At 38.3% G+C, this 25,000-nt stretch overlaps 1 protein-coding gene and 1 long non-coding RNA gene across 2 annotated transcripts in view; one reads left to right on the plus strand and one right to left on the minus strand.

Moving 5' to 3' along the window:
* Positions 1 to 25,000, plus strand: part of LOC106871063 (protein FAM107B) — a 200,526-nt gene that overhangs the window by 4,999 nt on the left and 170,527 nt on the right. The gene's annotated exons all lie outside the window — the stretch shown is intronic.
* Positions 19,325 to 23,833, minus strand: LOC128247828 (uncharacterized). Its single transcript, XR_008264150.2, has 3 exons — positions 23,708 to 23,833; positions 22,224 to 22,309; positions 19,325 to 19,427 (listed from the first exon to the last, which is right to left on the minus strand). It is a non-coding gene; the product is annotated as an uncharacterized LOC128247828 (long non-coding RNA).

The raw sequence follows: 25,000 nt of genomic DNA on the forward strand, positions 1-25,000 counted from the left end.
TGTATATATATGTATGTATATATATGTATGTATATATATATGTAGTATATATGTATGTATATATATATATGTATGTATATATATGTATGTTATATATATATATGTATGTATATATATGTATGTATTATATATTATATGTATGTATACATAGATATATATATATATATATATATATATATAGTTGAAATTTATAGAAAAAACAAATGACGAAGACAGGTGTATGAACAACAAGCAGGTGTATTAGTTTGAGGCTCGGGAAAATGAAAAAAAGTCTTTTACGTTTCGAGCCTTCGCTCTTCAGCAGAAAGGAATAAGAGAAAATAAACAGAGAATGACAAAAAACAAAAAAACTTGTAGATTTAGCTGTACATACACAATGAGTTTCTTTCAGTCACTGTCAACCAAATCCACTCACAAGGATTTGCTAAACCCAGGGCACTAGCCCAATGTGCCACGCAGTATGACTGAACCCCTGAACCACGTGGTTGGGAAGCAAGCTTCGTACCACACAGTCACGCCTGTGCCTATTTGTGTGCGTGAGGTAAGAAGTTTGCTTCCCTCTACAGTCTTACGGCGTGGTATCTTCAGCAAGTCTTTTCACTATAGCTTCGGACCGACAAAAGCCTTGTGAGTGGATTTGGTTGGCGGAAATTAACAAAAAAGAAAAGGAAAGAAAAAAATGTATGTATGTGTTCCTCCCCCACTACAGGTGTTAATTTATGTCCACGTAAACTAGCAGTTCGGTAAAAGAGATCGATATAATAAATACCATGGTCGAGCTTTTTGACGAAACTTTTCATGATAGCACCTCAGTTCCACATGTGAATTTGTCTGTGTTAACTACATCCCAAAGATGGAGCCTTGTATTTTTGTTGGAAACCGGAAAGTTTATAATAATTAAAAAAATAGAAGAGGACATACATACGTACGTACGTACGTGTGTGTGTGTGTGTGATAACCGTAGTCGGGTCGCCTACTCGTAACACCCGGTGACTCCAGGATACCGGATTGATGGTGTACCCAAATATTGAATCTACAGATGTATGTAGGGCTATATCTAACACACACACGCACGCGCACACACACACACACAAAATAACAGCTAGCTTTAACGAAATTTCGAAGTCACTGTATATTTTTTAAAATATTTATCTCTAAACCATCTATTGAGTTCTTTGTTCAGTTAATGTTTCTCTCTCTCTCTCCCTCTTTCTCTCTCTCCCCCCTCTCTCTCCCTCTTTCTCTCTCTCTCTCTCTCTCTCTCTCTCTCTCTGAATCACCGCACATTATATGTGGTTATCTCCGTGTGTGTGTGTGTAATACTTTTTGAGTGTAAAAAAGAAATTGCCAGAAAATAATAGGCTTTGTCATTTTGAATGCATTAACCATGTATACATATACGATTCGCGCGCGTGTGTGTGCAGTAGTAGTAGTAGATCTTTGCGTTTATGTGTATCTGAATGCATCATAGAAAATATATATGTACCCGACATAAAAAAAAGCATAAATACACGTTCTTTATACACTTATAGAATATACGTATATGTACTAAACAGACACATACATACACACTCACACATGGCGCGCGCTGTCGCGTAGCTAGTGTGCTGCTCGGGGCAGCTGTTGAGCATGCTGCTATCCCCGGACCTGCAGGCTTGTACAGCGGACACAAAAGTGCCAGCCCCTTAACAGCGTCATCCTTAGCGAACTGCCCCAGCCGCGTCTCCCCCACCTCACTCCCGAACACTTCCTACGCTACTGACTACATGCATAAAAAAAGGGTAATTTTTCAGATTAACACCTGCACGATCTTCACTAGGGTGTTAGGGTTAGCGTTTTAGGGCTAGGGTTAGGGTTTTAGGGTTAATTTTATGGTTAGGGTTTTAGGGTTAGGGTTACGGTTAAAGACTGAATTCTAACCCTAATCCTAAAACCCTAGCCCTAACACCCTAGTGAAGATCGTGCGGGGTGTTAATCTGAAAAATTACCTAAAAAAGACCAGAGCTCTGTAACCTTTTTTCATCTGCAGTATATTTATATTCTTTCCAAAAAGTATAGGGGGGGGGGGATTATATTCAGGTTACACTGCGGTACACCAGTGTGCCGCGGCATACCGGTTGCAGAGCACTGATATAGACAGATAAATTGGTAGGTAGATGTGAGTGTGTCTAGTGTCTTTGTGCACGCATCGGATATAGAAACAAGATTTCAAGATACTCTCTTCTTATGGCAACTTTGTATCCTTACGGTGACGTTCCCAAACTCTCAACTGGATTTGTACTCTGCAATGCATACTAACAATTCTCAGTTCTACAGCACAGCGTTACTTCTCGAAGCTACAAATTATTAATTAATAACCTGCTGTACCGAATTGCATCATTTGTGAGTTTCAGTATCTTGAGCTAGGCTGCGACACTCCAGCCTCTCAAAGTGACCAACCTAAACAACTCTTCTTCAATATCAGACGTTTTAAGGTGGGGGGGGGGGTAGTTGTTTGCTTTTTTTAAAAACAGATATTGCGATTTTACCTTTTTCATCACAAGGACACAATACTGCATATATCAAAAAGACAGACTTGTTCTCTGGTTCTCTGTACATATTAGCAACACAACACTAAAATCTAGGCTTCACAATTTCTCGTGCAAAGCTCAACAGGGCTGCTTCAGCAGTATTATACGTCCTCCGGGCAAATCATTGTTCTGAACCCTATCGTATTTATGTATTGATACCAAGACACAATATACATGTATCAGAAATAGGTTCCCAGTCTTGGGAAGCAATCCCAGGCAACTGCGCAGTGTGCTCTTGTATTAAGACGGCACACATGTACACGATGGCAGAAAAGTCACGTCTCGTTTTTTCTTAAAATTTTGGTGTATTTGGAGATTGTTTATGACAGAAAGAGTTTTTCTTAGAGATAACTCTAAAGGAGTGGTGGGGAAACCACTCACTAGGAATGGTCAAAGCTAAAATGGAAAAAGTTCGCTACCACTTTAGTGGCGGTGTGCCTGGACATTTACACTTTAGTGAGCGGTCTGCGTGGCTATTTACATTTTAATGTGCAGTCTATCTCTAACTTTAATCCTAACCTTTACTCTAAGCTCTAATCTTTACGCTAAGCACTAACCCTATCTTAGCACAGATCAGCGTAGACGACAGATACTTCGGTAGAGTGCACGATTAATGGGTGTGCCCTGGACCGAAAATTTTGCGACATCCTGTATACATCGCCAAAACGGCACACACAGGTGAAATAAACATCAGAGATGCTTTGCCCCACGCAGAAACTGCAAGAGATACTCAAGTTTTGCTAGCTTTTCTAAATCCATAGCAATGCTGGAAAACCTTTCGTATCGTCAGCAGGCATCTTCAGGATCACAAACGTCTAGCTTCTTAACCTGTACGCTTCACCGGAGTTGGGCAGCGTGGACTGAGCTAGTCATCACGTATTTGCTATCTCTTAACAACCATAGCCACCTTGAGCTAGTTTCAGCTACCGTACCTATTTCCGTAATGGCTTTCTTCAGTTGTTTGGGTTCCAGACCTCTCTTCTGTCGGAAATAGTACACTGATCTAGATGGGAAGCCGCAAAGACCTGAGCGAGAAAATACTTCAGCTCTTGTCAGTTGCTGACCTTACAGAGATCTTAAGTAAGAGTGCTAGAGTACTACTCACGTTTCTGGGACAGTTCAGCTGTTTCCCACACGAACATCCTAAACCACATCCAAAAGAAAGCCATTCAAGTGATTACCAACGATTCAATTACCATCGTTCTTCAATCATTAAAGCTGGAATTCCCTACCCCTACCCCCCACCTGTATTTTTCCTGTATAAGTTAGAAGTGAACATTCAGCTACATAAATATCTCCAGTGTGGAAATCCAACAAAAATTGAATATGAACACTGTATCTTTTGCTTTGGCTCAAATTAACTTTAGGAAACTCTTGGCTGGTTGAACTGTTTCTTAATCATTCCGCTATTCGTGCTCTCTTTCTCTCCCCCTCTCTCACTCACAATCACGTGTGTGTGTGTATCGATGTTTATATATTGGTGTGTGTATATATATATATATATATATATATATATATATATATATATATATATATATATATATATATATATGTACGTGTGTGTGAAGGCGCGGGACCTTGTGGTTAGGGTATTACATTCAAGATCTAGCGAACGTGGGTTCGATTGCCGGACCGAGCGGCGTTTTGTGTTCTTGAGCACTTCATTTCACGTTGCATCACTCCACTCAGTTGTAAATGAGTAACTCTGCGACAGACCAGCCTTCCGATCAGTGGGAATGTTATCCTGCTCGCTTAGTTTGATAAGTGCTAACGCACGAAACTCTCCGCACTTACGTCACACTGTTACTTCAGCCAAATATTGGTTTCAAATTTTGGCACAAGGCCAGCAATTTCAGAGGAGACGGTAACTTAATTACATCGACCACTGTGCTCAGCTGGTACTTACTTTATCAACACGTAAGGATCAAAGGCCCAGTCGACCTCAGCAGAATTTGAACTCAGAAGATTAGGACAAATGAAATACCGCTAAGCATTTTGCCCGGCGGGCTAAAGATTCTACCAGCTCACCGCCTTACTTCGGCTAAATATCAATATGTGTGTGTGTGTGTGTGGGGGGGGGGGCTTTGCCTTGCCTTGAGCCCTTGGCTTCTAAAGGTGTTGTTACGACTTTGTCGAAACCTACAGCGTGCCTCGAACATTTTTAGACATGGAGGAGCCGAAATCCCTCGCAAACTATCGTCAGCTGATGGTTTCCATATACACGTGTTGTTCAATCCATTTTCTCTCATATTATATTATATATATACATGTAGGCTCAGGAGTGGTTGTGTGGTATGTAGCTTGCTTACATATATATGTATATATGCATGCATGCATACATACATATATGCATGCATGCATACACACATACATGTATGCATGCATACATACATGTATGCATGCATACATATATACATGCATGCATACACACATGCATACACACATACATACATACATACTCATGCTTACTGGGGGTTTACGCATGGCACTTTACCATTTGGCTTCGATACCACTGAGTGGCACTTCGGGCACGTATTTCCTACCATACTTTTGAGCTGTCCAAAGCCTTGTAAGTGAAGTTGTGTAGGCGGAAAGCTTGCTATTGCGGAATTTCCCCAAATATGCTGTCGGTTCTGCAGGTAAGAATACAGTAGGTGATGGGTTAAAAACACACAACTGTGACGTTAGATGGATTAGGGCACGTGACTGGCTAAATTCATAAACCCAGTTTTTGATTTGAGGCCAGTCAATAGAGTAAAAACATGGGGAGATGGTGAGAAAGGGTGGAAGATGAAGTGCACGCAAACACATACGCATATCCACACACGGAAGATAGGCTCCTACTCGCATAAACACATACAGGGTGCGGTAAATTAACTGTTGTCTAAATCAGGGGTTTTCAAACTGTGGTCCGCGGACCACAGGGGGTCCGTGGACTGCAAATAATTTTTATGGGCAATTTGATTTTATATATGTTTTTTAATCGAAATCTTTTAATTGACAATAAACCTATTTGTTAAATACTGTTAAATAAATAAATGTAAAAATATATGTTATTTTAAGCAAATATTTATATATAAATTTCATAAGCGTTTATAAGCGTCCCTAAGGTAAAGCCTGAAATATAAAGGGGTCCGCAAGTCAAAAAGTTTGAAAACCCCTGGTCTAAATTATGCAAAAATGAAAATAACGCTGATATCTCATTTTAACATGTATATTTATCAAAATTATATTTAAAATATCTTGAAATACTAAAGAGTAAATTTATTCAATAAAATCACCGTTGGCTTCAACCACGTCCTCCAGACAACTTCGGAATCTCTTGCAACTCTTCTGGATGATCTCCTTGTTCAAGTTGGTGAATGCTGCCATAATCCTTGTCTTCAGTTCATATTTGGTGTTACAATGAATTTTGTTGGTCTCTCGCTCAACTGTGCCCCACACATAATAGTCAAGGGGTGTGCAGTCTGAAGAGTTAGGTGGCCAGATGTTAGGGTTGATGTGGTCGCAGAAATTGTCTGACAGCCATGACTGGGTTCTTCTGTTTGTGTGGCATGGTGCAGAGTCCTGTTGCCAGACATAGGGTCCAGCAGGCACCCTCTTGATCCAATGTAGCACTACCTCCTCCAGGCACTTGATGTAGGCTTCCGTGTTGAGCCTGAGGTCAACTGAGAAGATGAATTGAGGCATAACGACGCCATCACTAGTGATCACTCCAAACACTATGATATTGACTAGACGTTTGATTTTTAGCACTCTCAGTACATGTCCTCAGATTGCACTGTCTTCAGATTGCACTGTCTTCAGATTGCACTGTCTTCAGATTGACACCCAAACACTTTGAAATGCTTGTATCGGAGCTTCCGGCTCGAATGTCAAGCAGTACAGCATGTCGTTTTCAAATTTCTGGCTGAGTGAATTGCGTCATGATGCTGTTATTCTCACAGATGATGCCAAACTGACCCTACTATACTGTGTAGTCGACAAAATCAAAAACAAACCATGCGCATGCACGAAATTAAAAGTATAAAATAGCGACAGTTTAACCATCGCACCTTGTACATACGCACACGGACACGCGCATACCCTCACATGCGTGCATCTTAGATCAGGAGAGAAAAATATAGAGAAGTAGAGAAAGAAAACAGTTTCTCCCATTTCTCTCTTCAGAGAGGCTGCTCGCTGGCCAGAAATTGTTGATTCGTAAGAACAAATCACAAATTTAACTAAGAGCATTTCATCTACAGTCATTAATGACGGACGGAGGCCAAAGTATACATGTCATGCTGAATTGATCCATAGGTCTAGCTTGTTGAGACCTAGGGACTCGAAATTCAGAGGGTTTCAGACCAAGATTTCTTTCTTTTTTTTTTTTTTTTTTTTTTGCATTGTCGTGGGACCTTGCGATTGGAACTGCTTATGGATCTCTCTTCATCTAAATACATCACTGCAAACATGAGCATACACAAACACAGCCTTGCCGGGGTTCGAGTGGTATCGAAGTCAGTGGAAAGATAAAGAATGATAAATAATTAATCTAAAAAAAAAAACACAAAAGTTAGTTTGTGTATGAAACAAGTAAAAGTATATTAAAACGAAAATGTCTTTTTCATACCTTTTAAAATCACTGGATATAATATATATAATAGTCCCGAATATAGATTTTTTCCTTTGCAATTTTTGGCGCCGAAATGTGTTTCATTTTTGTGTGGGGAGAAGGAGAGTGAGTGAGAGAAAGATAGAGAGATGACTGGGTGACGAAGTTTACCTAAACATTGAATGGGTAACAGTCTATCATAATTATAGATATCATTATACATCATCATCGTTTAACGTCTGCTTTCCATGCTGGTATGGGTTGGATAGTTTGACTGAGGACTGGCAAACCAGGAGGCTGCAATGAGCCTACAGTCTGTTCTGGCAAGGTTTCTACAGCTGGATGCCCTTCCTAACGCCAACCTCTCCGAGAGTGTAGTGGGTGCTTTTCAAGTGTGACTGGCACGGGGGACAAGGAAGGGTATTCAGCTGTAGAAACTTTGCCAGAACAGACTGCAGCCTCCTGGTTTGCCAGTCCTCAGTCAAACAGTCCAACCCATGTCAGCATGGAAAGCAGACGTTAAACGATGATGTATAATGATATATATAATTATGATACTGTTACCCATTCAATATTTAGGTAAACTTCATTATCTACTCACTCGCTCTTTCTCTCATTTATTCACTCACTCTTTCTTTCTCACTCACTCTCTCTCCCCAAACAAAAATGAAACACATTTCGGCGTCAAAAATTGCAAAGGGAAAAGTCTATATTCGGGACTATTATATATATTATATCCAGTGATTTTAAAAGGTATGAAAAAGATATTTTTGTTTCTATATACGTTTATTTGTTTCATGCACAAACTAATTAGATTAATTATTTATCATTCTTTATCTCTCCACTGACTTCGGTACCACTCTAACTTCTATAACCTCTGCATTTTCAATTATTCATTTCAAACTTCTTTGAATTTTCAATTTAATGTAATCCACACTCTCTCGAAAACGTATTTTTGCAAAATGTTATCTAAAATTAAGGGTAAAGAAAGAAATAGCAAAAAATATTTGAAAATGGGGGTTGGGGTGAAATTGCCGAGGGTTCCACCCTACCCTGTTTTCCGGACCCAAAAAGGGTCGCCGGAATTCAGTTAACGAAAAGAAAATTCCTATGATTCCGGAATATGGGAGGAAGTCCGGTTTCCACCCCCACCTTTTTTTCCGAACAAAAATGAGTTTGTTGCATATTAGGAGGTCAGAGTACTTGATTCCATGCAAAAATTCCGAGGTCTTTTTTTTCTTCTTAGGTGTGAAAAGATCGATGGGAGTGGGAGGTGAAATTTTCGAGGCTTCCACCTCACCCTACCCCGGACCAAAAAAATGGTTTTGTAGTATATTAGGTGGTCACCGGAATTCATTCAACGAAAAAAAAAAAAATTCCAATGATTCCGGGAAATGGAGGGGCGTGGTCGTCTCATCCCCCCCCCCCCGCCTTTTTTTTCGAACAAAAATAAGATGTTTGCAGCATATAAGAAGGGTTACTTAATTCCACGCAAAAAAAAATCCAAGTTTTTTTTTTTTTTTTCTTAGTGAAAATCGTGCGGGTGAAATGATCAAATAATGCCAAATTTTTAATGCCTGATACTTATTCTTATTTCTTTATTGCCCACAAAGGGGCTAAACATAGAGGGGACAAACAAGGAGAGACAAAGGGATTAAGTCGATTACATCGACCCCAGTGCGTAAACTGGTACTTAATTTATCGACCCCGAAAGGATGAAAGGCAAAGTCGACCTCGGTGGAATTTAAACTCAGAACGTAACGGCAGACGAAATACCGCAAAGCATTTCGCCCGGCGCGCTAACGCTTCTGCCAGCTCGCCGCCCGATACTTATTCTGTCATTCTCTTTTGCCAAACTGCAAAGAAATTACGGTGACATAAACTAAACATCAGGTGCCAAGCGGTGGGGAAAACACACGCATGTACTCTCTCTCTATCTATCAATCTTATCTACTTCGTTCTGTCATGTGTATGTATATATATATATATATATATATATATATATATATATATATATCGTCAATAAATCATAAATTCGAAAGAGAAGCACGAAGAGATGCTGTAAAGCTAAGCACTTTATACACGTGGAACCCTGGGTAACCCCAAAGACTCGCCGTAACTATCTTTATCTTATATATATATATATATATATATATATATACGTTTATGAATTTGTCTTATCAGATTCCTTACGGGAACTCGTGTGTTGAAACTGATATTGTTGTATTTCGGGATGGTCTTTTTTTCCGTGCGTGTTTATTTGGTAAAAAAAAAAAATAATAATAAATAAATATAAAGGGCCATCCCGATATACATAAATATACATATATATATATATATATATATATATATATATATATATATATATATATATATATATATATATATATATATATATATATATATATAGTGGTCTTCCATCCAGTCTACTAGATTCTTTCAAAATATATACACACACGCCACCGATGATGTCCAAGGGAAAAAGAAAACCTGTACGAATCGACATCTATGTAGCTGAGTCGGACGAGATAGCGCAAAGCATCTCATCCGATCCTCTAGCAATCCCGCCAATCCACCGCCATAAAATTGGTACGTTTTTTTTTATCGACCTCCGAAAGGATAATAGGCAGAGTTTTCTTTTCGTATGCATAAACAATTTGTGGCCTTCGACCAGCCTCCTTCTATGTTTGCGTATTTGTGCACGCATACTGGGTGGGTGGATGGATGGGACTCCACTCTGTTTTTCTTCTTCTCGGTTGCTCTCCTGAAAATCTCAAGGCGAAGGTTGAACTCAGAGCGCAGAGAATCGGAACATATACCGTGATAAACAAGCCAATTTGTCACACACACACACACATATATATATATATATATATATATATATATATATATATATATATATATATATATATATATATACATATATACATCCATCAATCTGTTATGAATGCCACACCTAACACTGCCTACTACCTACATGCAATTTTTAAGATGCTACGATAAAAATCTGGGAGAGCCTTTTTTCTGGTAATTTTAACTGGTCGAACGATCGCAGAGATTCTTCGGAGGCTGCGCCTAAAATCGTTTAGCCGACCAACTCCATGATATAGATCTGTTCGATCAGTCTGACCTGGGGACTACCAGAGCACAGCAACGTTGAGGTCATTCACCTTAATCATAATTTGAATCTTCGCTCACTTTCTGTGATGTCGCTGCACACAACTTCTTATACTCTCACTACCACCATGCCCCCTTCTCTCTCACAGCTTTCTTTTCTTTTCTACTTGTTCTCCATCATTCTTTCTTTCTTTATTGTTTTCTCCGTCTCTCTCTCTCTCTCTCTCTCTCTGTCTTCCAGTCTCACCTTATTTCTCTATTCTCTCTCGTTCTCCCGGTCTCTTTTCTTGTTTCTCTAGTCTTTTTATCTTGGTTCTTCTACCCCAATACTCTCTTTCTCTCTCTCTCTCACTTACTACTCTCTTTATTTTCGTATCTCTCTCTTCGCACACCCGGCATTCAACACTATTCCAAACTATTACCAATGTTATGGTGAGAAATTCTCTTCTCCGCCAACACTCACCTCACACACATACACACCACACACATTGTCACATTCGTATATATTAATACATTTCTCTCTCTCTCTCTCTCTCTCTCTCTCTCTCTCTCTCTCTCTCTCTCTCTCTCTCTCTCTCTCTCACACACACACACACACGCACACAGAGACGTACCTCAACTTACGTCGTTAATTATTCCAAGACGTGCGACTTAACTCGAAAAACGACGTAACAATTTTTTTAAAAAATCTATTAGCTCATATCTGTTTTCAAAAATTGTACATATTTTCACGTGTATTTCATTTGATTTCCCACATCAGTGTTTTAGGTTTTTTTTAAAGTTTTTAAAAAAATTTTTTATGCTTCAAAATATGTTCGCTGAGACGGACGCACGATCGAATAAACCGACTGAAGTCGGTCAATTTTATATACAAAAGAAAACAATGACGGACAGTAGAAAAAGACGTAACTCGAAACGACGTAATTTGAGGTATGTTTGCTTGTATGCGTGTAGGGGGAGGAAGAATAATATAACTTCAAGTAGTTATAGCCGATGTCGGCAGCATCAGTTAATGAGATTTATAAAATAAAATAGATTGGTGTGGACAGATCTTAATCTTATTTTTGGAATTTTGTGGCCATTGTCTTGTACAACAATAACAATTCTCAGCAAAACATCCGGGGAAACTACACTGTCTTATCTTGTCTTCAGCAATCTTATGTAACTTCATTGCTCGTCTCTCTTGAATTATTTGTTCTGTCTATTAGTCTGTCAGTCTGTCTTTGTCTCGATCTGTCTGCCTGTCTTTGTCTCTGTCTACCTGTCTGTGTGCCTATCTCCCTGCCTATTTGTCTACCTATTTGTCTGTCTGCCCCCCTCTCTCTCTCTCTCATTAACTAGCTAGCTAACTAGCTTGCTTGGTTAACTAGTTACCTATCTGAGTATCAAGTAGCGAAGTGACTAGCTGGCTTGCTAGCTAAATAGATGTTGCCTATTGTCTGTCTAACTATCTTGTCTATCTGTCTGATTCTCTATTTGATTGTCCATCATTTAATCTGCATTACTTGTAGAAAGCAATATTGCTCACACCACCACTACAAACTATTATGCTGCCCATCTGGTTGCTGCAGACCACAACACTTGATGCTCTGCACTGCAATTTGTGCTGCAGTCTTCTGTTGCTTTCATAAAAATATATAAATCAGCTGCATTGTCATGATGCTGCTGCTACTGCTGCTACTGCTGCTACTAAAACTGCTGCTGCTTTCAATACCACTACTACTGCCAAAGCCATGAACCAACAAAGAAACCAGTACATGCAAAATAACAGCCAAATAGCCCTATAATCATGACAGCAACGGGCTTTCTTCTTAACTGTGCTTGATTCAGAGGTGACCAAGGGTCTTAACACTGTCATTACCATCAACAGCAACACCACTGTCACTGCCATTACAGCTGCAATTATTACTACTACTACTACTACTACTACTACTACTACTGCTGCTGCTTTTCTGCTGTTGCTGTTCCTAGTTATAATGATTCAAATGAATGCTGTTTTTTCAGTTCCATACTTACAAACTATTCATAATTGTCTCTTAAACTTAATGATCCTGTGTTCAAACCACTCTACCACAGCCATTGTGTTGTCTTTCTGAGTTTAATACACATATTTATACCTGTCACATCAGACTGTCTACTTCATGGTTGACTGGTTGCTGTTAGAAAGGGCATCCGTCTGTGAAAACCACAAAACTCTGTCACAGCTACATCCCTATGATAATCGTTGCTTCATAGTTGAGTGGTTGCTGTTAGAAAATCACAAGACTTTATTCCAAATATATCTGCATGACACTGTCTACTTCGTAGTTGAGTGATTGCTGTTAGAAAGGGCATCCGTCTGTGAAAACCACAAAACTCTGTCACAGCTACATCCCTATGACAACCGTTGCTTCATAGTTGAGTGGTTGCTGTTAGAAAATCACAAGACTTTATTCCAAATATATCTGCATGACACTGTCTACTTCGTAGTTGAGTGATTGCTGCTAGAAAGGGCATCCAGCTGTGAAAACCACAAGACTCTAACAAAAGTTTGATGAATACACATTATACATTTGTATTCTAGGTGTAACAGCCAGGAACTGATGTGGCCTACTGACTCAAAAACTTTTGCACGTGCATGGGCAAGGTGGCATCACTTCCTACCTAAAAAAATTTGGCCATACAGCATTTTTCGTGCCAGAAAAACATAAAGTTGGATACTTGTTGAATGCACCTTGTGTGTGTGTAGAGAGAGAGAGATGGGGTGGGGAAGGATACGAGGAGTTTTTGAACAAGATGACTCAAACTAATAGGTATGCACTCTGAATGCTGAAATAGGTGTGCTGCCAAAATTCCACTCAGAGCAGCAGATGAAGCTGTAGTTATGTGATTGTCTTGATCAAAAATGGCTAGAGGTGGCATCCCTTTGAGCCAGTAGGTTTTGGTTAAAGTAGCGAGGAAAGGCAAACAACTGGAAAGACAGGACAAGGACAATTTAGATTGAATTAAATGCCCTCATCTTGCCATGCTTAATTGTTTGCCTTTCCTCACTACTTTAAAACAAACACACACACACACACACACACACACACACACACACACACACACACACACACACACACACACACCCCATCATTATCATCATTTGTTTTCCATGCTGGCATGGGTTGGCTAGCTTGACAGGAGCTGGACCAGGTTCCATTGTCTGTTTTGGTATGATTTCTGCAGCAGGATACCTTCCTAACACCAACTACTTTATAGAGAATACTGGGTGCTTTTTACATGGCACCAACATCAGTGCTTTTTACATAATACCAGCACCAGTATATGTGTGTGTGTGTGTACTTGTGTACTCTTGTCTTGACATCATGTGATAGTTGCAAATGAGTACCAACATCATGCAAGCAATGTTGTTTGTTTCTTGCATTCTGTGAAAAACACATCTGGCCAAGTATTACCTTACTGGAAATAGGTGAGTTTTGGTGACAAGAAGGCATCCAGCTGTAGAAAACCTGCCTCAGCAAAGTTTGTCTGACCCATGAAAGCATGGAAAAATAGATGTTAAATGATGCTGATAGAAATGCTCAGAGAATACTATATTGACCACAGTGAGTGTGTTAGCTGCTTCTGAAATACAGGCCACTGAGAACATTGCATTAATTTCTCATGTAACACTTCAGTGGCCACAATATGTTAACAGCTGTTCAGACAAGACTTCACTGACCACTGTATATTAACAACTGCTCATAAAACACTCGACTGGCTGTGATGTATTAGCAACTACTGACAGAACATTTTACTGACATCAGTTTGTTAATAACTTCACAGTGAACACTGTTTACTAGTGTGTTGACTGTTGCTCAACATGGAAAACTATGTGTAAACAAACGTTCAAAAAATTCTCTACAGACCACAATGTGTTAACAACTGCCCAAGAAATGCTCGACTGAGTATGGTGTGTTAACATCTGTTCAGGTAACACATTACTGACCTTAGTGTCGACAGATGCTCACGACTGCCATCATGAATCCTTTCGGTTGCATAGGACTACAGTGGAGAGGGAATCAGCTAAGATAAAGGATTAAAGTATGAGAGAAAGAGCCAGGACAGAACAGGTTTCTTGCTGTAGAAAAGCTACATGGCTAGGAATTCCTTACCCAATGAAGTAGGTTATATTCATGTGGTGGGAGATGAAATATATTTTTAATTCTACATTCGTTTGATTCTCTCTACTGTAGAAAATGTTTTCCACAACTTATCAACATTGTTGCTCAAATGGGGAATTCAAAATCTGTGTTTTAATTACTTATCAATACTTTACTCCTTGGAATGGTATTTGGGTAAGAGTAAGGGTGGGAGTGTGGTGAGTCATCTATGCTTAATTATACTTTGCTTTCTTCATAACAATCCTGATGTAATAAATATCCAGATGGTCTATATTTGTGTATGTGTGGTATAAGGGGGATGTATGCATAAGTATTTGTGTATGAAATAGATTTTAGTATATTAGTATAAGTTGCCAGGATGTGAGCAGAGGTCAAAAACTTTTCCACCATCTGCACTGAAACAGCTGCTAGAATAGTGTACGTTGCAATAATGGCTTAGAGTATCCTGGAATATGGATTTTAAAAAAAAGTTCTGGGAACTATTACTATTGAAGAGATACTAAAGCTGTCATGAATTTATCAACAGTTTATAACACAGGTTGAAGTGATTCAGTGTTGTACAATATAGATACACAAGTCTTAATCCATAAAGGACCAAAACAATGATAATATTGTACAATATATCATCATTAAATTCATTTAATATCCATACTCCATGCTGGCATGGGTTTGATGATATCTGTGTGTATATATATATATATATATATATATATATATATATATATATATATATATATAATGTATATATAATACAAATAATAGATGAGTATATGCATATATACGTACATGTATGTACATACATACATCTACCTGTATATATAGATGCATATCTGGGTACAGGACATTGCAAACAAAACGTAGACAAAATGCTAAACAAGTACAGAAAACACACAGGCCACATAGAGAACATTTCCTTCATCAGCTGCCACCATTCAACACTGGCATTTCGAATAGTTAGGGCAGGGCACATTGTTAATATATATATAGATAGATATATAGATAGATAGATAGATACATACATACATGTGTATATTTCTCTCCCTCTCTATGTATGTGTATGTATATATATATATATATATATACACACACGTGCATACACACACGTGCAAACATACATACTCCACCCCCATCACTGCCACCTCCACGACCACTGTCATCCCTGCCACCATCATCACTACTTAGCAAGAGCTATTACTAGGGTCAAAAGTGAAACACGTTAGATGAGTTTCAAATGTCTGATTGTCATTATTTAATAATGAGATTAGTTAAGTCAGTCAGCTTTGAACAAATAAAGAAAATACAATACAAAGGTAATACGAGAAAGTAGGTTTCTTGCTTGAATCATCTAGAATGGGTTTAGTAGGTGACAGGTAAATACTGTTTTAAGAAGCTAGCAGATGTAAGATGTAATATTTAACTTCAAACAGCCCCAGGGTAGATTGTAGGGTAGATTATTTATGCACAATTGCCTAATCTTTGTAATCCTTTAAAGGTTATTATGAGGACCAAGAAACAGTTTGTTGACAGACATTGATATTGAGGCTGTCGGCTCTGAAGTTGTTTTATGACCTATTTCTGATGAATACAAGGCACATAAAGGGACAAAGCTTTTGATAAGTAACTCCATTACACACTAATGTTTAGAATAAACAAGCACTTCTCAAATGGGGTTCCCTAGAACTCTTGGGTTCTGCAAGAGGTCACTCAAATTAGTGATAAGTAAACCCAACCTCATCTTTCTTAGTGATGAGTGATGCTGATGACATGCAAAAAGCAACCGGATCAATCTCTGAAGTAGCTGACTTTATTAAGGGCATCCCAAATCATGTCAGAGCAGACATTGGATAACAGTGCAGTTCTCTGACTCATTGGATCCTCTTCAACCAGCCAACTCATGCCAGCATGGAAAACATAAAATGACAACAATGATGATGACATAAATGATGGTAATGATGACAATTACTGCATTTTAATGTGTATAAGGAACCCCCTAATTTTTGGGGCTTAAAAGGTAATGTGCAGTGGGACTGAACCCATGACCACATACTTAGAAGCAAGCTTCTCAGCCTCATAGCCACACCTGCATCTATACACACGCACACACACATTAGGTAATAATAATGACCAAGCCACCCACCTTGTAGGATGGTTTCTTTTTCAATAAAGGTATTTCAGGAATGAACTAACCCCCACCACACACACACACACATATGCACATGTATAGACTTGCATATGCTCACACACTCTTACATATACACATAAGTGTATCTTTTAGCTTACAACTCCTTGCCTGTGATATCCTCATTCACCTATGGGTGTGCCAAACAGCCAGCCATCCATCCATACACACACACACATGCCACACATAGATGCATACATAAAAGGCACTCATTTCTTCTACACACAAATTACTACTGTAATCACTATTGTTATACTTCCACAACCACCATCATCAATGCAACCACTTCCATTATAAGCATATTCATCTAATGTCCGCTTTTCCATGCTTCTATGAGTTGGATGGAGTTTATTAAGACAGATTTCCTACAGCCAGATCTTCTTCCTGTCTCCAGCCCTTATCTTTTTCCAAACAAGGTAATATTTCCCCATGGCCAGACATGCGCTTGCAGGATATTGGGAATGACATTGCTTACATGACAATGACATCCACTTTACAACAATCATATGATGTTGAGACAAAGACACACGCATACATGCACACACACATACATGCACACACATGCATGCACACACACACATACATGCAAACATACATACATACACACATTGCTGTTGTTGGCACTCTGTCGCTTACGACATTGAGGGTTCCAGTTGATCCGATCAACGGAACAGCCTGCTCGTGAAATTAACGTGCAAGTGGCTGAGCACTCCACAGACACGTGTACCCTTAACGTAGTTCCCGGGGATATTCAGTGTGACACAGTGTGACAAGGCTGGCCCTTTGAATTACAGGCACAACAGAAACAGGAAGTAAGAGTGAGAGAAAGTTGTAGTGAAAGAGTACAGCAGGGTTTGCCACCATCCCCTGCCAGGGCCTCATGGAGTATAGGTGTTTTCGCTCAATAAACACTCACAATGCCCGGTCTGGGAATCGAAACCGCGATCCTATGACCGCGTGTCCGCTGCCCTAACCACTGGGCCATTGCGCCTCTACACATACATACATACACACACACACACACACACACACACACACACACAGATGCACGCACATACATACACACACACACCTGAACTTCCTTCCATTTCTCTCTACCAAATCTACTCAGAGGGTTTGGTCAACCTGGCTATAGTAGAAGACACTTGCCCAAGGTACCATGCAGTGGGACTGAACCCAGAACCAAGTAGATGAAAGCAAACTTCTTATCACACAGCCATGTCCGCACCTACAATCTTCACCATGGTTACCACCAAAACACACTGCCACACCTACCATTATCTGAAAGTGATCCCACTTCCTCTGCTTGGGTACAAAACTAAAACCAATGCTTCTTTACTAATTACCACCCCACCCAATATTTTCCAGTAATATGATGTGATGAAGGTGAGGAACCGTGTACAGACCCTCTTCCTATTACTACAGGGATGGAGGTGAATTCTTTAGTGGGGTCAGATAGCTACTATTTTCTTCCCCTTACAGATCAGCTCCATCCCACGCTAGTACAGCTATCTAAATAATTAGATAATTAAGGGACCAGTAAGAAAGTTTTTCTAAGTGGTGTCTCATTAACTTAATTTGTCTCATGTTAGGGTTTGATGTTCATGCCTTCTGTTTCACACACTTAAAGCTTCAACATGTAGCAGCTGACTCTGTAGAAGCCTACAAGACTATCCACCATCTTTCCAAAATCAATTCTGATCCTATTTTTTAATTTAGTATCTTTATTACCCATGGACCTGCTTATAAAATTAAAATAATCAGTGTGATATTCAAATATATATATATATATATATATATATATATATATATATATATATTTAATCATCGTCACCATCATTGTTTATTTGCTTTCCATGCTGGCATGTGTTAAGGCTTCATGTATTTGCCAGTAGGCTGTGATTTGGTCATATGGCACTGGGTGTTAAAGCACTTGAAAGTATGAAGTGTCCTGCTCATTATGACTCAGAGATGTCCAATAGGATTCATATCTGGTGACTGGCTTGGCCATGGAAGTTTTTTAATGCCATTCTCATCCAACAAATCTTGGGTCATTCTAGCCGTGTGACAAGGAGCACCATCTTCCATAAATAAAGAGTCTTCTTTAATCATTTCACTAGTAGAGAAGATTGGAAGTTCTTTCTGCAATATGGACACATATTTATCTGAGTTTATGTTTCCCTCCCACTCCACCAGCTCTGATCAACCATTGCTCCAAATTGTTCCCAAGACCATCACAGAATAGCTGCTGTATTTCATCGTTAGCTGTAACCTTTTCACATCAAATTCTTATCACAGAGTCTCCAGACCCACACTGAACCACTGTCAGGAAATACAGTAAATCTGGAGTCATCAGAGAATATGACAGTGTCCCAAAATTCTAATGGCCTCTCCACCATCTCACTGGCCCAATCTTTTCTCTGCTTGATGCTGGCTGGTCGAAGAAGTGGCTTCCTTCTTGCTGCTCTGCCATAGTAACCAAGTTTGTGAAGATACCTGACAGCTGTTCTGAAACTGGCATTAACTTGCTCTGCTATGTCAGAGGCCTTGCAGTGAGGATTATCCTCCACACTTCTCTAAGGTAAAGAAAGGTTCTGTCAGAGGGCCCTGGTTGATCTGGACAAGGTAATGTTGACTCCTTCCCCTCTTTGATGAATTGCATAATCACTCTATTAACTGTAGAAAGTGGGATTCTGAGGCTTTCTGCTATTTTACACTATGTCCACCTTCAGAATGACCCACAATATGGCCTCTTTGAAATTCAGACAGTTCCAAGGCTTCTTTTGTACATGGCATGATTAAACAGTTCCATATAGAACCTGAAACATAAAAATGTCAATTAATAAAAAATATAAACCTTTACAAGTTAGAATAAACATAAAACGAAGTTTTATGAAGTGTCTATTTACTTCTGTCATGTGTGTGTGAATGTATGTATGTATGTATGTATGTATATATATATATATATATATAGGTTTGTGATATAAACAGAAAAAAACCCCCTCAAAACCTGATTGTATACATATTTTTTTATTAATTGCCGAAAAAATCCAAGTGACTCAGGGTCTGAGATTTTCAAATATTGACACTTATCCAACTGGTTTCAAACTTTAGGGATTATATTTGTAGAGATCAACTAAATTGATAAATGTAATTCTATCCAAAGTGTTCTAGGAAAAAAATCATATAAATAATATGCATGTATTTGATTTTATCTTTGCACATGCATCCAATCAAATGTTCTCTATTTATTTTCATTTCCAGAATATTCTTAATAGCATTCTTTTGCTTCGTGCCTTCAAATTTCATTTACCAATTGGAAATGTGAAAATCAGTCATGAAATTTTAAGTTCCATCTCTAATAAATATATCTTGTTACTCCACTTTCAATTTCAAGTACTATCTCATTTTTTTTTCACTCAAGTTCTTATACACACACACATACATACATATATAAACATCATTATCATCATGATCAAGCATGGCTGTGGGGTTGTGAATCTTGCATCCTAGTTCAGGTGGTCTTGGTTTCAGTCCTACTGCATGGTACCTGAGGCAAGTGTTTTTTTCCTATGGCCCTATGGGTTTGTGAGTGGATTTAGTTGATGGAAACTGAAAGAAGCTCATTGTGTGTGTATGTGTATATATATATATATATATATACACACACACACATACATACATTCAGTTAATGGCAATTGCTCAAAATGAGGAGCAAATGGACAGCCGACAACTGATGAAGGGTCGTTCTTTATGTTACTTGTCTTGTTTTCCATTTGTTTCTATCATTGTTCGCATACCCTAGTTTGTCTTCTTATTTCATGTTGTTTACATTTTGTGATGTCTTGTACCCATATATGCATATATATATATATATATATATATATATATATATATATATATATATATACATATGTATATGTATATATATATATGTATGTATGTACATATATGTATGTATATTTGCACACTTAGTTGGCAAATGTATGTTTTATATATATATATACATGGTGGGGAGAAAGAGAGAGAGAGAGATCAGCCATAATGGATATATAATACTGTATACTTCAATTACTTAATATATCTAAGTGTGTGTATATGTGTGTGTGTTTACCCTTGTCTAGACATCACAAAATAGTTGTAAATGAGCATCATCGTCATGTGAGGTTGTTCGTTTCCAGTCTTCTGTGAAAAACCTATCTAGCCATGAAAAAATATAACCCTGCATAGATACAGGTGATGGTTGGCAACAGGAAGAGCACTGGCTATAGAAAATCTACCTCAGCAAAGTCCATCTGATACACCCAGGCTTGGAAAAGTGGATGTTAAATGATGATATACAGGGTGAATCTGTTTTTTTAAGTCATTTGTATGAATTTAGAAAAAGGCACGTAGCTCATTAAAGAAAAACTGTATCTGAAAACAAATTGGTACAAATAATTTCGAGAATCCATTGTTAGCATCAATGTCTGCTTCAATATGGAGTCTGAAGCATTGACATTCCCAAATCAGAGGATATTTATCAATTTTGGACATAGTGCTGGTTATGGTGGACTTGAGGGATTGTATGGTGTTATAGGGATGTTGATTGACTTCACAACTTTCTGCTACACCATTGTGTAGTCAGCAGCATTGACTTTTAAGATTCGTGGAAAGAAGTGAGGAGGCATAACATCTCCCTTGATACTGGTGATTCCCAGAACCATCACATTTCCTGAGAACTTAGTAAACTTAGAATGCATGTCCTTTGGAACCTTATTTGAGTCTCTGCATAACCATCGTTTAGTCCTGATCAAAGTTTTTCTCGTAGGAGAAAAAACCAAAGCATTCCAGCCTCTTGGTGTTTTAATTTGTTTAGCAAGACTTTTGCATGGCTTGAACAATTTTCTCTTGTCACATCCGGCATTAATTGATCCCTCCACATCACATACAGTTTGTACCAAATGTCCTTATGCACAACTCTTCTGATGGTGCATTCTGAAACCTTGAGGTCCTTTTCAATGGCTCTGATTAACTTTTCAGGGTTTTATCAATTATTTCTTGAACTTTTTGTACTAAGTTATGTATTCTGATTGTATTAGGACCCTGTATATGCATTTTACATTTAGCTGCTGATGTTGGAAACCTCATTGGCAGCTTCCAGCTTCTTTTGAGCTTTGACAACGAAGGATGGAGCAACTTTCAGGAAGCAAGCTATCTGCGCATCACTCTGGAATGAATACAGCATGCCTTTTCATTTGCTGAGTCAACTTGATCTCTGACATTATTTATCTAAAAGGTAAGGTTAAAAAAATATGTTAGAAGAAATTTAGAGCTTTGGAAAAACACACCCTGAACACACACACACACACATAGGTGCGACTGTGTGGTTAAGAAGCTTGTTTCCCAATATGTGGCACCTTGGGCAAGAGTCTTCTACTATAGTAGTCCTGGACTAACCAAAACCTAGTGAGTGGATTTGGTTGACAAAAACTGAAAGAAGTGTGTTTGTGTGTAAGTGTATGTCTTTGCGTTTGTGCTGTATCCGTCATCCACTACCACTTGACAGTCAGTGTCGGTTTGTTTATGTCCCCAGAACTTAACGGCCCAGCAAAAGAGACTGGTAGAATACGTACCAAACTTTAAAAAATAAGTTCTAAGGTCAATTTTTCTTGAGTAAAACCTTCAAGGTGGTTTCCCCAGCATTGCCACAATCCAGTGACTGAAACAAAGAATATATTTATGTAGGCTCAAATGTAAACTCTCCCCCTCTCTCTCTCGCTCTCTCTCTCTCTCTCTCTCTCTCTCTCTCTCTCACGTGTGTGTAGACACACAATACATATATGTACCTATACAGAAATACATGTGTACCATGTAACACATACACTAGATTGTTGAAGCTGCTTTTGTTACATCACTGTCCCTTATCTAATTTCCTTACTAACAACCAACCTACTCTCAAACAAAAAAAAAACAAGCAAAAAAACAAACAAAACAGCCTAAAAACCAACGAAAGAAGAACAGAAAGAATACTAAGTGTTTTCAGCCATTATCTGGCGCCATCGAATACTTAGAGGAAGAGTGGGGTGGGCATTATTTATCTCTGGAAGGTCCCTCTCCAATTAAATATTGAAAATAAGGATAAGTCCCTCCCCCTCTCTTTTCCTCTCTCCCCCTCTCACTTTCTCCTTCTCCCTCTCTGTCTCTCATTTTTGCATGTCCTCTTCCCTTACTCACCCTCTGGTATTTAATCTTTTTTCATATCAACCCTATTTCCTTCAGTGTGTGCATTTCCTTAATGTCTACCAATTAAGTGTCCTTTTAATTAACAAACCCTCTGCAACCTTATCTCATTACATGGGTGGATCGGTAGGAGTATAATTTCATTGAGAGACTTCCACTGCAATTAATGCATCTTATTGGCTAATTATTAAAATACTAAAAACAGAACACACACAGACACACACACACATTCACAATACATATGTAAGTGTATATGTATATGTGTGTGCATGTTTGTATATATATATATATATATATATATATATATATATATATGTGTGTGTGTATATATGTGTGTGTGTATATATATGTGTGTGTATATATATGTGTGTGTATATATATGTGTGTGTATATATATGTGTGTGTATATATATGTGTGTGTATATATATGTGTGTGTATATATATGTGTGTGTATATATATGTGTGTGTATATATATGTGTGTGTATATATATGTGTGTGTATATATATGTGTGTGTATATATATGTGTGTGTATATATATGTGTGTGTATATATATGTGTGTGTATATATATATGTGTGTATATATATATGTGTATATATATGCGTGTATATATATATGCGTGTATATATATATGCGTGTATATATATATGCGTGTATATATATATGCGTGTATATATATATACGTGTGTGTGTATATATATATATATATATGTGTATGTGTGTGTATATATATATATGTGTGTGTGTGTGTGGTGGTGTGGATGTATATACGTATGTATATATAAACAAAGCTAGATATGCAAAAACAATCAGAGAAATAGTAATAGAAGAGATGAGGGTGAGGCAACATACAGGAATAAATGAAGAAGTTTTACCTTTTGCAATGTTTTAACTCATGCGCTAACTGTTGATTGTATTTGTTAGGCATTTCCACAGTAATTATTAGTGCTATCTTCATTATCTTTGTTGTTTCCAACTTTATCATCCTCTTCATTAACATTGTCATCATCTTTGTTATTACTGCCACCATCTTCATCATCATCATCATCACCACCATCACAACTACGACTGTCATCCTTTCCATCATTACAGTCCTCATTCTCTGACCATCCTCGCTCCCGTTCTCTCTCAGTTATAGGGGCAGCTTAATCTTTCTTCCTTTCAGGGCCAATAAAACTATACTAATCTAGGGTTATGGATCAGTAGAACTGTTATAACATCAAACGGTATGCTTTATCTGTTCTGGCTCTTTTTATTCTGACACTAAATGTTTTCAACAAACACTGGTGTTAGGTTATGTCAGCATGGAAGCAGCAAGCCTTTCTTTGGACAGTGTCAGTGGCATGGAGACAAGAGACTTGCATGCATGGGCAACTGTCAGTCTTCCGCAAAAGACCTAGCTCAGGCCTGTGTATATCTGTATAGATATAGACAGATATAGACCATAGGATAACAGGTGTGTGTGTGTGTGCATGTGTGTGTAAGGTCATGAAACATCACCAGAGAATGTAAAACCATGTATTTGTAGTGTCTTTGATAGCTTTAGTTATCATGTATTGTTCACAATGAGATGTTGAAAAATGATACTGTTTCCATGATATTTGAGTTATTGTGTCTTTATGTTGCTAAAGGAGTCTAGGATGTCATGTCCTTACCAGAGGATGTCCTGTTATTATAAGAGCCTGTTTATAAAGTCTCTGTTCATAGAAGTAGTTGATATCTTGTTGCAAAGTGTCCAGGTCATGTGTGGATGATCCATTTTTTGTACCAAAGAGTGATTGGTGAAAAGTAGAGAAGCATAAGTTGTTACACGTGACAATTCAATGCTTTAGAAGTTACAAGTGGCAAACAAATGCCTCTCTAGGGCTTGACCTAACTAATTCGGATTTTAAACTCTGCCACTCCCCTGCCTTAATAATAATCTTTTCTACTAAAGGCACAAGGCCTGAAATTTGTGAGGAAAGGGATTAGTTGATTCACCGGAACCTAATTTTTTGACCCTGAAAGGACGAAAGGCAAAGTTGACCACAGCAGAATTTGAACTCAGATCATAGCAATGGGGAAAATACTGCTAAGCATTTCATCAAGCATGCTAACAATTTTTCCTGCTTGCCACCTCTTAATAATAATAATAATAATAATAATAATAATAGTAATAATAATAATTC

This window comes from Octopus bimaculoides, chromosome 5 (assembly GCF_046866305.1).
Source record: "Octopus bimaculoides isolate indiv1 chromosome 5, ASM4686630v1, whole genome shotgun sequence".
Lineage (NCBI taxonomy): Eukaryota > Metazoa > Mollusca > Cephalopoda > Octopoda > Octopodidae > Octopus > Octopus bimaculoides.